The sequence below is a fragment of the Pan paniscus genome, chromosome 11 (genome assembly GCF_029289425.2).
Source record: "Pan paniscus chromosome 11, NHGRI_mPanPan1-v2.0_pri, whole genome shotgun sequence".
NCBI classification, from domain to species: domain Eukaryota; kingdom Metazoa; phylum Chordata; class Mammalia; order Primates; family Hominidae; genus Pan; species Pan paniscus.
In genome coordinates, this window is record NC_073260.2 from 109000645 (window position 1) to 109015246 (window position 14602).

Genomic DNA, 14602 nt, shown 5'->3' on the forward strand with positions numbered 1-14602 from the left:
CATTTACCTAAAATGTATACATGAAATATGTATTTTCTTAGGATCAATATCATAATGGAATAAAACAATTCAAAAAGTCTGCTCCATTTCTGCAGAAAATTTACAGCTTCGGGAAAACGCACAGCTGACTCAGATTCTAAGTCTCTCAGAGTCCTGGAGGGTAGGTAGAAGCTGCAGGTGACAGTCTAGCACAACTCATTCCCGTTTATCAAACATCTGTAGAGTGTCTAGTGTGTGGCCGGCATTTAAAAAGGGGAGAACGGGCTGAAAGACGTGGTCCCTATCCTTGAGAGGTTTACTGATTCTCGGGAAGGAAAGCGCTCCGCAGCAGGAACCCTAACAAGCTCCAAATCCCGGTCCTCTGCCTCCCCTCTGGTCCCCATCCGGCGCTCTGGTACAGCCGCAGCGATCTCTGGCTAGGATGCTCCACGGAGATCTTCCTCCAGGTGGGCGGGGAGACCCAGCCCAGGGAGCTGGAGGCGTGCCCCAAAGGCTACGCCAACAGCCCCAGGGCCGCCCCAAACTCACTCAGGGTCCCCTACAACCCTCTCAACACCTCCCTCCCAAGTCGTCCGCCTCGAAGCCCCCACACAGTGCGGTTACCTCAGGGGTCTCGCGTGATCCATGCTGCACACCCAAGACCCCAGGGGCCGCTCCAAGTCTCACGGGTAGAAGGAGGCCCAGGCAGCCCACGGGAATAAGAGCAAAAACTGTTGGAACACGACGGACTCCAGGACCCGGGAGGAGGGGGACAAACAGCAAAGGGGTACAGAAGGGGAAGAGCCCCCGGGAGGTGAAGTTTACAACTGCCACTTCCGGAGCTGAAAACACTCCGCTTCTCTCGCAGACCTTCCCAGACTTTCACACGTCAGCCCAACTCAGGCCCGGCCCCACTTTTTCCTCCCGCCTCCCGCAGCCCTCAGCTTGCAGCTCCTGGATACGTACTCCGAGAACGCTGGCTCGGATTGGAAGAGCCCGCCCGCCAAGCAGCGCGCCTTCGCTGAGGGACGAACGGGCGCATGCGCCGTTGCTGGGGAGCGGCGGGCTCGCGACCGCACGCGCTCTCGCTCCAGGAGCTCCGCGTCCCCACGCGGGGGTGCGCCTTGCCCACGCGCTGCTGTGGCTTTTCAGCGTGAGGAGTCCGCGTTCCTGTCTCAGTCGCCAGAGCCGAGTGGAAATGCAGATTTCCAGCTTCTAACCCCTTTTCCCTGCCTGCTGAATAAAAACCTAAGAGGTCGGATCCCAGATCCTGCTTTTTGAAACTGGTTCTTCTGCCCATCTTTAGAGCCACAGCAACAGTGGGCTGGTCCCGGGGCCTGGGGAGAAATTCTCTGGGCTCGGGTTCTGCCCAACTGCCTGGTTTACCTCTGTCTGGACAGCTCTCTGCCTGCACAGGGCTTCCTGTCCCCTCTTCCCGTCCCCATTGTATCCCAGCTGGGAGTGGTGAGCAGGGTCGGAAGAATGCATTGATGCTGCTTGCAGTGCGTTTCATTATCAACATTACATAACCAGGCACATCGTGGAAAACGCCTCGGAGCCTTAGCATGTGTGTTCCCTATCTCTTTCCTCGCTTCTCTCACTTTCTCTCTGACACACACACACCGTCCTCTTATTGATAATTTATACTTTGGTTCCTCCCGGTGGCTGCTTCACAATCTGCTGCCGCCTAAGGGAGAATGGAAAACCAACTCCTCTTTTATTCCTTAACTTTTGAAAGCCTATTCTTCCAGAGAACAATGCAAATTGACAGGATTTAGTCAAAGATTTTTATCTTCACCACCACCACCTCCTCTGCACAAAAAGGTGTTTAATGCAAAACGAGCCTTCTATACTAAACTGAGTCCTTGTTGATTGTAATCAACCTGAAACCAGGTGTAGGGGCCGTCTTTTCTTCTCTCTCCCATGGGAGAGCCAACGGTCATAAATGCAAACACAAATTGAGATTAAAACCTCCTTGATTCTTGTAGCACTGAAACCTTAATTGGTTTGATTTTAGTCATTTACATCTAAAACGGAGGCCTGTCCCTGATTCTTTTTACTAGAGCCATAAAGAGGACAATTGCTCCAGAGGAAATAAAGGGAAAAAATAGCCCACTCTAAAGTTTAGAAATGAAATGGAAAATTACAACTAATGAGATTAGAACTTTTATGTTACAAGCTTTAAAAAATATTTTTAAATTTTATTTTTTTCTTTCTTTCTTTTTTTTTTTTTTTGAAACAGGGTTGTTCTCTGTTGCCCAGGCTAGAGTACAGTGGCACAATCACGCCTCGCTGCAGCCTAGACCTTCAGGACTCAAGCCATCCTCCTGCCTCAGCCTCCTGAGTAGCTGGAACTACTTAAAATTTTATTTGTGTTGGCCGGGCGCGGTGGCTCACGTCTGTAATCCCAGCACTTTGGGAGGCCGAGGTGGGCGGATCATGAGGTCAGGGGACCGAGACCATCCTGGCTGACACGGTGAAACCCTGTCTCTACTAAAAATACAAAAAAAATTAGCTGGGTGTGGTGGCGGGCGCCTGTAGTCCCAGCTACTCGGGAGGCTGAGGCAGGAGAATGGCGTGAACCCGGCTGGTGGAGCTTGCAGTGAGCCGAGATTGCGTCACTGCACTCCAGCCTGGGCGACAGAGCGAGACTCCGTCTCAAAAAAAAAAAAAAATTATTTGTGTTTTAACAAAGTCACAAAAGTGAATATTGTATCGCAAGAATAAATGCTATGTACTATATTGTATGTTTTTGAAATGAAAAATGGATGTGATGTGAAGACCCGTTTTCATTTATTTGTTCATTCAGCATTTACAGAATACAGACTATGTACCCAACATGGAGCTAGATGATAGAAATACAGGGGAATATTGATATCAACCCTGAGCTCCCAGAAATGATTCATAGAAAAGAACTTTGAGCTTAGTTTAAGAAGACCGTTAAAGATTTATGAAGCTAACAAGGAACTAGAAGGAAGACATGGAAGCTGCAAACACCAGCATAAGAACCAGCACCAGACATTTGAAAAGCTGGAAAAAGCTGTGTGTGCAAAGGAGGTGTGAGCGATGAGGCTAGAGAAATATGCAGAACCCAGATGACAGAGGAATTTCTACATCATACTTAGGAGTTTATCAAGCAATGAAACTAATGAGGGGTTTTAAGCAGAAAAAATATAAAAATTACACAATAAATCAGACCATTTCAAAATGCGTGGAGATTCTCTGTTGTCTTTTATTTGCTTAACATGCTACTACTACTTGAAAAAAGCTATATAAAGAGATGTTCTCCTACCCACTTATCTTTTGGCCTCAACATCACTTCATTTCTCTCTCTTCTTTCTACCAATCCTTTTGAGATATGATTAGATTCATTCATTCACACCACTCTACCAATAGCTTCCAAAGTCAGTAGTGACCTCATTGCCGAATCTGAGACCCCTTGACTTTGCTGACACATGTTGATCCTCAGATGCCTCTCCAGCAAAGGTGAGACTCTATACTCCATTGTTTCTCCAACTCTCTGAACTTTCTGCTGCTGCTCAGGAAACCATTCTTCCCTTCCTGCCCCTCAAAGTGATATTTTCTCAGTTTCTGCCCTCAACCTTCCCATCATTTGTACCAGATAAGCATCCTCAGTGATGTCATCCATTCCTGCAAGTATGAACTCCATATCCCCAATATTCAACTCTTTATATCCATCTCTGACCTCTCCTGAGCTCTAGTTTTGAATTTTTAACCCCGGTTTGAACAGTGCCACTCTAATTTCTGGCTATACTTAATTTAATATAACTAAATTTTAATTATCTTTCTAACTTCTTGTGGGAATCCTCTAAACTACTCTCCCACCTCTTTATAAAACTTCTAATCTCCTAGACACCCAGGCAAGAAAAACCCTAAAAATTTTGTTTGCGTCTTTCTCTCTCAAACTCTCACTTCCTGCATGCAGGATTCCTACTTTTTCTCTAAACCTCATGTCTTCTTTCTGTGCCTACTTAGTACTAAGCAACTTCATTTGTCTGTTTCCTTATTGCTTCCTATTGAGACAATCATAATTAGGACCTTCCTTGTGGCCCAATGCAAGTCACTCACCTTCCCCTTCTGTGCAAATTCTTGACATTTTTAGAAGTTGACCATTAACATCTAGGGCATTTTGAAACTGGCATATATAAGAAGAGAGGATCAAAAAAAATAGAAAAAAATCAAAAGCAGGTCTAAGAACACCTGTATCTTTATGAAACTAGGGGAGTGTAATAAACTGATTGTACGTATGTGAGCCTCAGAGTTTTAAAGCACCAGATGAACCACATTCTTTTGACCCTTCTGTAACCTCCCCTAGAAGGTTTAAATACCAGGTTTTGATTATTTTTTTTTAATTGTACTTAAAGTTCTGGGGTACATGTGCAGAATGTGCAGGTTTGTTACATAGCTATACATGTGCCATGGTGGTTTGCTGCACCCATCAACCCGTCATCTACATTAGGTATTTTTCCTAATGCTATCCCTCCCCTAGTCTCCCACCCCCGACCCCCCACCCCACAGCTTCTTGATTATTATGCTGCCTTGGTATCAATTCGTAGAACTGAAAGGCCTTGCCATAATTGTTGCTCTCAGTGGCTCTGGTCCTATGCTCCTTCTATATGCTAAAACGGAAATATCCTTCTAAAGCATAACTCTGATTATGTCACTATACTGATTATTTCTTTTGGTGGCCCCTCAATTGCTGCCTGGATAAAACCCAGATTTTCTGCTGTCAGTCAAGGGCCCTAATCTCCCTACCCGCCTTTCCAGACTTGCTTTCTCTGACCTTGCAATAAATCTTCCTTCTCATTCTTACATTAGCAAAAGAAAACACAAAATGTTTGGGAATAAATGTAATAAGAGGTAGGCATGGACTTGTGTTAAAATATTAAGATACATAGGTTAATATAAAAGATTTAAATCCAGATAATATTATTTTGTGTTTGTTTTTTAAATTTATATGTTTTTTATTTTCAGAGACAGGGTTTCATTATGTTGCCTAGGCTGATCTCAAGTGATCCGCCCACCTTGGCCTCCCAAAGTGCTGGGATTATAGGTGTGAACCACCACTCTTAGCCAAATAACATTATTAAACATGTAATATGTGCCAAGCACTATACTAAGCGGTTTCACATTTGCTATGGTTTGAATGTGTCCCCCAAATTACAATGACTTCTAATTCTAAGCATTAAAGTGAAAGGAAGACACACCTAAAGCTAGAAATGATTAGCTTAGTGAGGAAGGCATGTCAAAATCCGAGACAGGCTGAAAGCTAGGCCTCTTGCGCCAAATGGTAGCCAAGGTATTAATGCAAAGGAAAAATTCTTGAAGGAAATCAGGCCAGGTGTGGTGGCTCAAGCCTGTAATCCCAGCACTTTGGGAGGCTGAGGCAGGGGAATGCCAGCACTTTGGGAGGCTAAAATGGGAGGCAAGGAATTTGAGTCTAGCCTTGGTGACAGGATGAGACTCCAGTGGACACACAAATTATAAGAACGTGAAACAGCCTTATTAGTGATATGAAGAAAGTTGTAGTGTCTAGGTAGAAGATCAAACCAGCAACACTCCCTGAATTAGGCCAAAGCTTAATTCAGAGTAAGACCCAAACTCTCTTAAATTCTGCGAAGGCTCAGAGAGGTGAAGAAGCTGCAGAAGAAAAGTTGGAAGCTAGCAGAAATTGGTTCATAAGTTTTAAAGAAAGAAGCCTTCTTTGTAACATTCAAGTGCAAAGTAAACCAACAAGTGCTGATGTAGCAGCTGCAACAAGTTATCCAGAAGATGTAGCTAAGATCATTGATGATGACTATTCTGAACAACAGATTTACAATGTACAGAAAACAGCCTTCCATCGGAAGATGATCCCTACAGAAGTGAAGTGAATGCCCGGCTTCAGAGATTACAAGAATAGGCTGACTCTTGTTAGGGCCCAATGCAGCTGGTAATTTAAGTTAAAACCAGTGCTTATTTACCATTCCAAAAATCCTAGCACCCTGAAAAATTGGGCTAATCCGGCCAGGCGCAGTGGCTCACGCCTGTAATCCCAGCACTTTGGGAGGCCAAGGCAGGTGGATCACCTGAGGTCAGGAGTTTGAGACCGGCCTGACCAACATAGAGAAACCCCATCTCTACTAAAAATACAAAATTAGCCGGGCGTGGTGGTGCACGCCTGTAATCTCAGATACTCAGGAGGCTGAGACATGAGAATCGCTTGAACCCAGGAGACAGAGGTGGCAGTGAGCCGAGATCACGCCATTGCACTCCAGCCTGGGCAACAAGAGTGAAACTCCGTCTCAAAAAAAAAAAGAAAGAAAGAAAGAAAAATTCCACTAATCTAGTCTGCCTGTGCTCTGTTAATGAAACAACAAAGCCTGGATGACAGTACATCTCTTATGGCATGTTTACAGAGTATTTTAAGCCTACTGTAGAGACTTACTGCTCAGAAAAAAAGATTACTTTCAAAATATTACTGTTCATTGACAGTGCACTTGGTCAACCAAGAGCTCTGATGGCTATGTACCAGGAGATTGATACTGTTTTCATGCCTGCTAACACAACATCCATTCTGCAGCCCATGGATCAATGAAGATTTTTGACCTTCTTTTTTTTTTTTTTTGAGACAGAGTCTCGCTCTTCTGCCCAGGCTGGAGTGAAGTGGCGCGATCTCGGCTCACTGCAACCTCCATCCCCGGGTTCAAACAACTCTCCTGCCTCAGCCTCCCAAGTAGCTGAGATTACGGGCACACGCCACCACGCCCGGCTAATTTTTGTATTTTTAGTAGAGACGGGGTTTTGCTATATTGGCCAGGCTGGTCTCGAACTCCTGACCTCAGGTGATCCACCTGCCTTGGCCTCCCAAAGGAGAATTATAGGCATGAGCCACTGTGCCCAGCCAAATTTTGACTTCCAAGTATTATTATTTAAGAAATCTATTTTGGCCAAGAGCGGTGGCTCATGCCTGTAATCTCAACACTTTGGGAGGCCGAGGTGGGTGGATCACTTGAGGTCAGGAGTTTGAGACCAGCCTGGCCAACATGGTGAAACCCCGTCTCTACCAAAAATACAAAAATTAGCTGGGCATGGTGGTGCATGCCTATAATCCCAGCTACTCAGGAGGCTGAGGCAGGAGAATCGCTTTAACCTGGGAGACGGAGGTTGCAGTGAGCTGAGATCGTGCCACTGTACTCCAGCCTGGTAAACAGAATGAGACTCCATCTCAAAAAAAAAAAAAAAAAGAGTCCGGGCACGGTGGCTCATGCCTGTAATCCCAACACTTTGGGAGGCCGAGGAGGGCAGATCATGAGGTCAGGAGATCGAGACCATCCTAACACAGTGAAACCCCACCTCTACTAAAAACACAAAAAATTAGCTGGGCGTAGTGGTGGGTGCCTGTAGTCCCAGCTACTTGGAAGGCTGAGGCAAGAGAATGACACGAACCCAGGAGGCAGAGCTTGCAGTGAGCCAAGATCGCGCCACTGCACTCCAGGCTGGGCTACAGAGCGAAACTCCATCTCAAAAAATAAAAATAAATTAATTAATTAATTTTAAAAAAAAGAAAAGAAAGACATTTCATAAGACTATGCTGCCATAGATAGTGATTCTTCTGATGGATCTGGGCAAAGTAAATTGAAAACTTTCTGGAAAAAATTTACCATTCTAGATGCCAGTGAGAACATGTGTGATTCATGGGAGGAGGTAAAAAATGTCACTTTTTTTTTTTTTTAAGAGATAGGGTCTTGAAGCAGGGGCAGGTGGATCACTTGAGGTCAGAAGTTCAAGACCAGCCTGGCCAACATGGTAAAACCCTGTCTCTACTAAAAATAGAAAAATTAGCCCACAGTGGTGATGCATGCCTGTAGTCCCAGCTACTTGGGAGGATGAGGCAAGAGAATGGCTTGATCCTGGGAAGTGGAGGTTGCAGTGAGCCAAGATTATGCTATTGCACTCCAGCCTGGGCAACAGAGGAAGACTCTGTCTCAAAAAAAAAAAAAAAAAAAAAAAAAGGAGTGAGAGAGAGATATAAGGTCTTGCTTTGTGGCCCAGGCTGGAGTGCAGTGGTGGTGTGATCATGGCTCACTGCAGCCTGAAACTCCTGCAGTCAAGCAATCCTCCTTCCTCAGCCTTCCCAGTTGCTAGGATTATAGGAACACACCACACTACCACACCTGGCTAATTGTTTTTTAAGTTTTTTTAGAGACAAATTCTCATGTATTGCCCAGGGTGGTCTCAAACTCCTGGGCTCAAGTGATCCTCCCACCTCAGCGTACCAAAATGCTGAGATTACAGGCATGAGTCACTGCACGCAGCTAAAATGTCAGCATTAACAGGAGTTTGAAAAAAGTTTATTCCAACCCTCATAGATGACTTTTAGGGGTTTAATTCTTCAGTTGAGGAAATCACTGCAGAGGTGGTAGAAATAGCAAGAGGACTAGAATTAGAAGTGATGCCTGAAAATGTGACTGAATTGTTGCAATCTCATCATAAAACTTAAACAAATGAGGAGTTGCTTCTCATGAATAAGCAAAGAAGGTGGCTTCTTTTTTTTTTCTTTTTAATTTTATTTTACTTTACGTTCCGGGATACATGTGCAGAACGTGCAAGTTTGTCACATAGGTAAACGTGTGCCATGGTGGTTTGCTGCATCTATCAACTCATCACCTAGGTATTAAGCCGCACATACATTAGCTATTTGTCCTGATGCTCTCCCTGCCCCCTGCCCCCCGACAGGCCCCAGTGTGTGTTGTTCCCCTCCCTGTGTCCATGTGTTCTTGTTGCTCAGCTCCCACTTATGAGTGGGAACATGCGGTGTCTGCTTTTTGGTCCTGTGTTAGTTTGCTGAGGTTGATGGCTTCCAGCTTCATCCATGTCCCTGCAGAGGACATGATCTCCTTCCTTTTTATGGCTGCGTAGTATTCTATGGTGTCTATGTGCCACATTTTCTTTATTCAGTATATCATTGATGGGTATTAAGGTTGATTGCATGTCTTTGCTATTGTGAATAGTGCTGCAATAAACATACCTGTGCATGTATCTTTATAACAGAATGATTTATATTCCTTTGGGTATATACCCAGTAATGGGATTGCTGGGTCAAATGGTATTTCTGGTTCTAGATCCTTGAGGAATCGCCACACTATCTTCCACAGTGGTTGAACTAATTTACATTCCCACCAAGAGTGTAAAAACATTCCTTTTTCTCCACAGCCTCACCAGCATCTGTTGTTTCTTGACTTTTTAATAATTGCCATTCTGACTGGCATGAGATGTTATCTCATTGTGCTTTCGATTTGTATTTCTCTAATGATCAGTGACGTTGAGCTTTTATTCATGTTTGTTGGCTGCATAAATGTCTTCTTTTAAGAAGTGTCTGTTCATGTTCTTTGCCCACTTTTTGATGGGGTTGTTTGTTTTTTTTCTTGTAAATCTAAGTTCCTTGTAGATTCTGGATATTAGACCTTTGTCACTTGGGTAGATTGGAAAAATTTTCTCCCATTCTGTAGGTTGCCTGTTTGCCCTGATGATAGTTTCTTTCGCTGTGCAGAAGCTCTTTAATTAGATCCCATTTGTCAAAAAATGTGGAACACTTCACAAATTTGCATGTCATCCTTGCTCAGGGGCCATGCTAATCTTCTCTACATCATTCCAGTTTTAGTATATGTGCTGCTGAAACAAGCACAGAAAGTGGTTTCTTGAGATGGAATCTGCTCCTGGTGAAGATGCCCTGAACATTGTTGAAATGACAAGAATTTATTATTTTTTTATTTTATTTTATTTTTTGACATAGGGTCTCACATTGCTGCGCAGGCTGGAATGCAGTGGCATGATCACCGCTCACCGCAGCCTTGTCCTCCCAGGCTCAAGTAGTCCTCCCACCTCAGCCTCCCAAGTAGCTGGTACTACAGGTGTGCACCACCACACCCATTTTTTTGTAGAGACAGAGTCTCGCTCTGTTGCCCAGTCTGAAGTGCAATGGCATGCTCACAGCTCACTGCAGCTCCGACCTCCTGAGCTTCAGCAATCCTCCCAGCTCAGCCTCCTTAGTAGCTGGTACTGCAAGCTTGTGCCACTACATCCAGGTCTATTTTGGTATTTTTTGTAAAGATGGGGTTTTACCATGTTACCCAGGCTTATCTCAAACTCCTGGGCTCAAGTAATCCTCCTGCCTCAGCCTCCCAAAGTTCCGGGATTATAGGCATGAGCCACTGCCAGATCTCTATTGCATAGTTAATAGACTACAGAATAGTGTGAACATAACTTTTATATGCACTGGGAAAGCAAAATATTTGTGTGACTCACTGTATTGCAATGTTTGCTTTACTATGGTGGTCTGGAGCTCAACCTGCAAAGTCTCCAAGGTATACCTGTGTATGACATTCTGGAAAATCAAACTAGGAAGAAAGCAAGAAGATCAGAGGTTGCCAAGATGTTGGTAGGGGAAGGGATGAATAGGCAGAGCACGAACAATTTTTACGCCAGTGAAGCTGCTCTGTATGCTACTGTAATGGTGGATTATAAATTTCTCTAAATCCATGAATATACAACACCAAGAGTGAGCCCTAATGTAAACTACAGACTTTGGGTGATTATGATTATGATGATTCATGGATTGCAGCAAATGTAGCTCTCTGGTGGAAGATGCTGAAAACGGGGGAAGTTGCACATGTGTGGGGGAAGGGTGTGTATGAGAAATCTCAGTGCTTTCTGTTTAATTCTGCTGTGAACCTAAAACTGCTCTTAAAGTCTTTTTAAAAAATAAATAAAAATACATATACATAAAAATATGTAAAGTATCCCCAAAGTCCAACTTCTCTACTCCAGATCTAAAAACATTTAAGAATGTGTTTTATTTCTTTATAGATATTTTGATGTATAAATAAATACCTAATTTTTGGCCAGGCACAGTGGCTCATGCTTGTAATCCCAGTACTTTGGGAGGCCAAGGTGGGTTGCTCACTTGAGGCCAGGAGTTCCAGACAAGCCTGGCCAATATGCAGAAACCCTGTCTCTACTGAAAATGCAAAAGTTAGCTGGGTGTGGTAGCACACGCATGTAATCCCAGCTTCTTGGGAGGCTGAGGCACAAGAATGGCTTAACCTGGGAGGCGGAATTTGCAGTGAGCCAAGATCACACCATTACACTCCAGCCTGGGTCACAAGAGCAAGACTCTGTCTCAAAACAAAAACAAAAACAAAAACAAAAAATACTTCTGTTTTTTACAGATAGGGGGTCTCACTATGATACCCAAGCTGGCCTCAAACTCCTGGCCTCAAGTGATTCTCCCACCTCAGTCTCCCAAGTAGCTGGGACTACAGGCATGAGCCACCACACCCAGCTATATTTTTAAAATAATAAGCATTTATTTATTTATTGCTATATTTATTCACATGTACACACATACACATTAGTAGCAGACACTGTTAGTTGCTTATCTATTCCCTACCCCACCCTTGCTGATAAACCCTGATTTGTTTGTAGCAGTTATAGGTACGACTCCAGAAGATGCATGTTCGACTCTTGGCTATCCCGTTTCCTGCTGCCAGCTCCTGGCGCTCCCAGGCCCCCTTGTAGCTAGGGTTGGCTATGTGAACAGTTCTGAACAATGAAATATAAGGGCACATTTACTGAGATAAGAATAAAAAGAGCCTTGATCCTCGATGACATAATTAGTTGCTGACCCTTTCCTGAACTGCCTACTACCGCTGATCTCCCCTGATCTCCTTGTAGTAAGCAATAAATGGCCTTAGAGTTTAAGCCTGTGCTAGTCATGTTTTCTGTTACTTGAAGCCAGTGGCATGCTAGTAAACTAGCTCTGGGGGAGGGAAAAAGTTCCCCTGATTTGTAGTCTTTGCTGACTTCCTTGATGTAAATACTTTAAATGCTCTCACTATGGCCAATTTTAAACAACCAACATGAAGCTTGACTGCACTTGTGAAGAAATGTGCACATTTGGCTCTCAAGAGCCCTGTGCTCTCTCAAGCAAATATGAACCAGCTCTGGCACATCACCGCTTGAAGCCAAACAAATGCTAACATATGCATTGTAATTCTATACTTTTTCTTTACTTAATAAGCATAGACATTTCTACGTTGATATGAAAAAAAAATACCCTTTTACGACTGCATAATGACCTATTTTATAAATGCCCATAATTTATCCATTTAGATGTTTATTAACTTATTCCTTTTATTTAAAAAATTAAACACTGTCTGTCTACGTATATTTCACATATTTGTCTTTTTTTATTTTTATTTTTATTTTTATTTTATTTTTTGAGATGGGGTCTCGCTCTGTCACCAGGCTGCAGTGCAGTGGGGCAATCTCAGCTCACTGCAACTTCTGCCTCCCAGGTTCAAGTGATTCTTCTGCCTCAGCCTCCCGAGTAGCTGGGACTACAGGTGCACGCCACCACACCCAGCTAATTTTGTTTTTTTGTTTTGTTTTGTTTTTTGTATTTTTAGTAGAGATGGGGTTTCACCATGTTGGCCAGGATGGTCCTGATCTCTTGACCTTGTGATCTGCCTGCCTTGGTCTCCCAAAGTGCTGGGATTACAGGCGTGAACCACCATGCTCGGCCATATTTGTCTCTTTAAAATGATAGTAAAAAAAAAATGACAGTAAAGAGCTGGGCATGGTGGCTCATGCCTGTAATTCTAACACTTTGGGAAGCTGAGTAGGGGGGATCACTTGAGCCTAGAAGTTTAAGACTAGCCTGGGCAAGATAATGAGATCTCATCTCTACAAAAAATAAAAAAATTAACCCGGCATGGTAGCACATGCCTGTAGTCCCAGCTATTTAGGAGGGTGAGTTGGGAGGATGGCTTGAACCAGGTTGAGGCTGCAGTGAACCGTGATAGAACCACTGAACTACAGTGTGGGTGACAGAGTGACATATTGTACCAAAAAAAAAAAAAAAGAAGAAAAGAAATGCTTTACAACAATTCCCTTATTGTGCCCACCAATATCAAGCTACTGTATCATAAACTGTGCCCAATCCTCATCATATTTCTGACATTCCCTGAAAGTATTCAGCCCAAGCTCTAAAACTCTACAAATAATTGACTCTAATTTTCTGTTTTGAGACACTGCTAAGGCTCAGTCAAGGTGGTATACTTTCTTAATGAAGTAAATCTAATACACTTAACTTTGCTTAATCAACAGTTTTTATAATGAGCTTTTGAGGAGTCACTATTTGACAACATATTTTAATTATTTAAACATACTACCAGGTTACCTTCCAGGAAGATTGTATCAACTTAAACAAATAATAACATTGGGTGAAAGTATCCACTTCCTTCTGCACTAGATATTTTCTCAGTATCGAAACTTTTCCGATCTGATAAGCAAAAAGTGATATATCGTTATTCTATTGTCCTTTTAATTTACATTTATCTGATTATTAATGAAGTTTAGTAATATCTAGAAATGAGACTTTTATGTAACTGGAAGCACGAAATCACTACTACACCACCACTGCCATCACAAATTAGAGAGGAGAATTGTACCAAGTCTAAGATGTTAGCTTAACCTTACAATGAATAATTGAAATGCTCTGGCCAAGATTCACTAGGCAATGTAACATCCCCTACATAAGCCTATTGTTAAGAATTGAGCCTATTTATTATTACTCCTCGCGGGTCTAAACAGAGTATAATTGAAAAGCAAAAATTAAGGAGTAGGAGTGAGGGCAATGGTGGAAGAAAGACACTAAAATCAGTATGTATAGCAATGTAATGACTCCAATATAAGTAGTGGTGTTCTTGCAAATTACGGGCAATAGGAAAGTGTTACTCTTCCAAGTTTAGACTAGCATTCTCCAGTATTTATCCTCAAGTTATTTATTTATTTATTTATTTATTTATTTATTTTATTTTATTTTTTGAGACAGAGTCTCACTCTATCATCCAGGCTGGAGTGCAGCGGCGCAATCTCGGCTCACTGCTAACTCCACCTCCCGGGTTCACACCATTCTCCTGCCTCAGCCTCCCGAGTAGCTGGGACTACAGGCGCCCGCCACCACGCTTGGCTAATTTTTTTGTATTTTTAGTAGAGATGGGGTTTCACCGTGTTAGCCAGGATGGTCTTGATCTCCTGACCTTGTGATCCGCCCGCCTCGGCCTCCCAAACTGCTGGGATTACAGGTGTGAGCCATCGCGCCAGGCTCCTCAAGTGATTTAAGTGTATATATTTCTAATCCAATAGTTACCTACCCAATAGACTTCCAAACAAAATTAAAAAGATATGTGCAGTTATCTCTCGTGAGAAGATCTGAAAGAGGTCCAAATTTGCTATTGGCCCTCATGGGACTGCAAGACAGGACTTCATCTCCTAAAGCTTACCTTAGACTTCCTTGTTACTGCTCTGAGCCATTGCTCTTGAAGAAATGACTCAAATTTAAAGAACCATACTCCTGGAGAGGAGAATGTCTCCTACAGTGAGACCATCTAACAGTGGTTAGAAGGTGGCATTTCCTCTCCAAAAAAGGAAGCACTATTACAGAAAGGAGGGTAGACCTAAGGAATGAAGAGAAAAGTTAAGAGCCAAGTGAGTCTATAATGGAGCCCTGGGCAGTGTATAACTTCTTGGGAACCTTTGCTTCCAACTTTGCGAAAAG

At 43.2% G+C, this 14602-nt stretch overlaps 1 protein-coding gene and 1 non-coding gene across 10 annotated transcripts in view; both read right to left on the minus strand.

Moving 5' to 3' along the window:
- Positions 1–14602, minus strand: part of CCDC171 (coiled-coil domain containing 171) — a 446519-nt gene that overhangs the window by 420688 nt on the left and 11229 nt on the right. For 2 of the 9 annotated variants that reach the window (XM_055092102.2, XM_063594482.1), the window contains exon 1: positions 604–1259. The exons of 1 other annotated variant lie outside the window; for it this stretch is intronic. The gene's annotated coding sequence lies outside the window, so the exon portion shown is untranslated. Of the gene's footprint in view, positions 1–603; positions 1615–14602 lie in introns of those variants that run through there. 6 more of the 9 variants (XM_055092100.2, XM_034967201.3, XM_055092103.2 and 3 more) reach the window with 5 other exon arrangements.
- On the minus strand, positions 9561–9667 carry LOC112440948 (U6 spliceosomal RNA). The gene has a single exon (XR_003028925.1). It is a non-coding gene; the product is annotated as a U6 spliceosomal RNA (small nuclear RNA).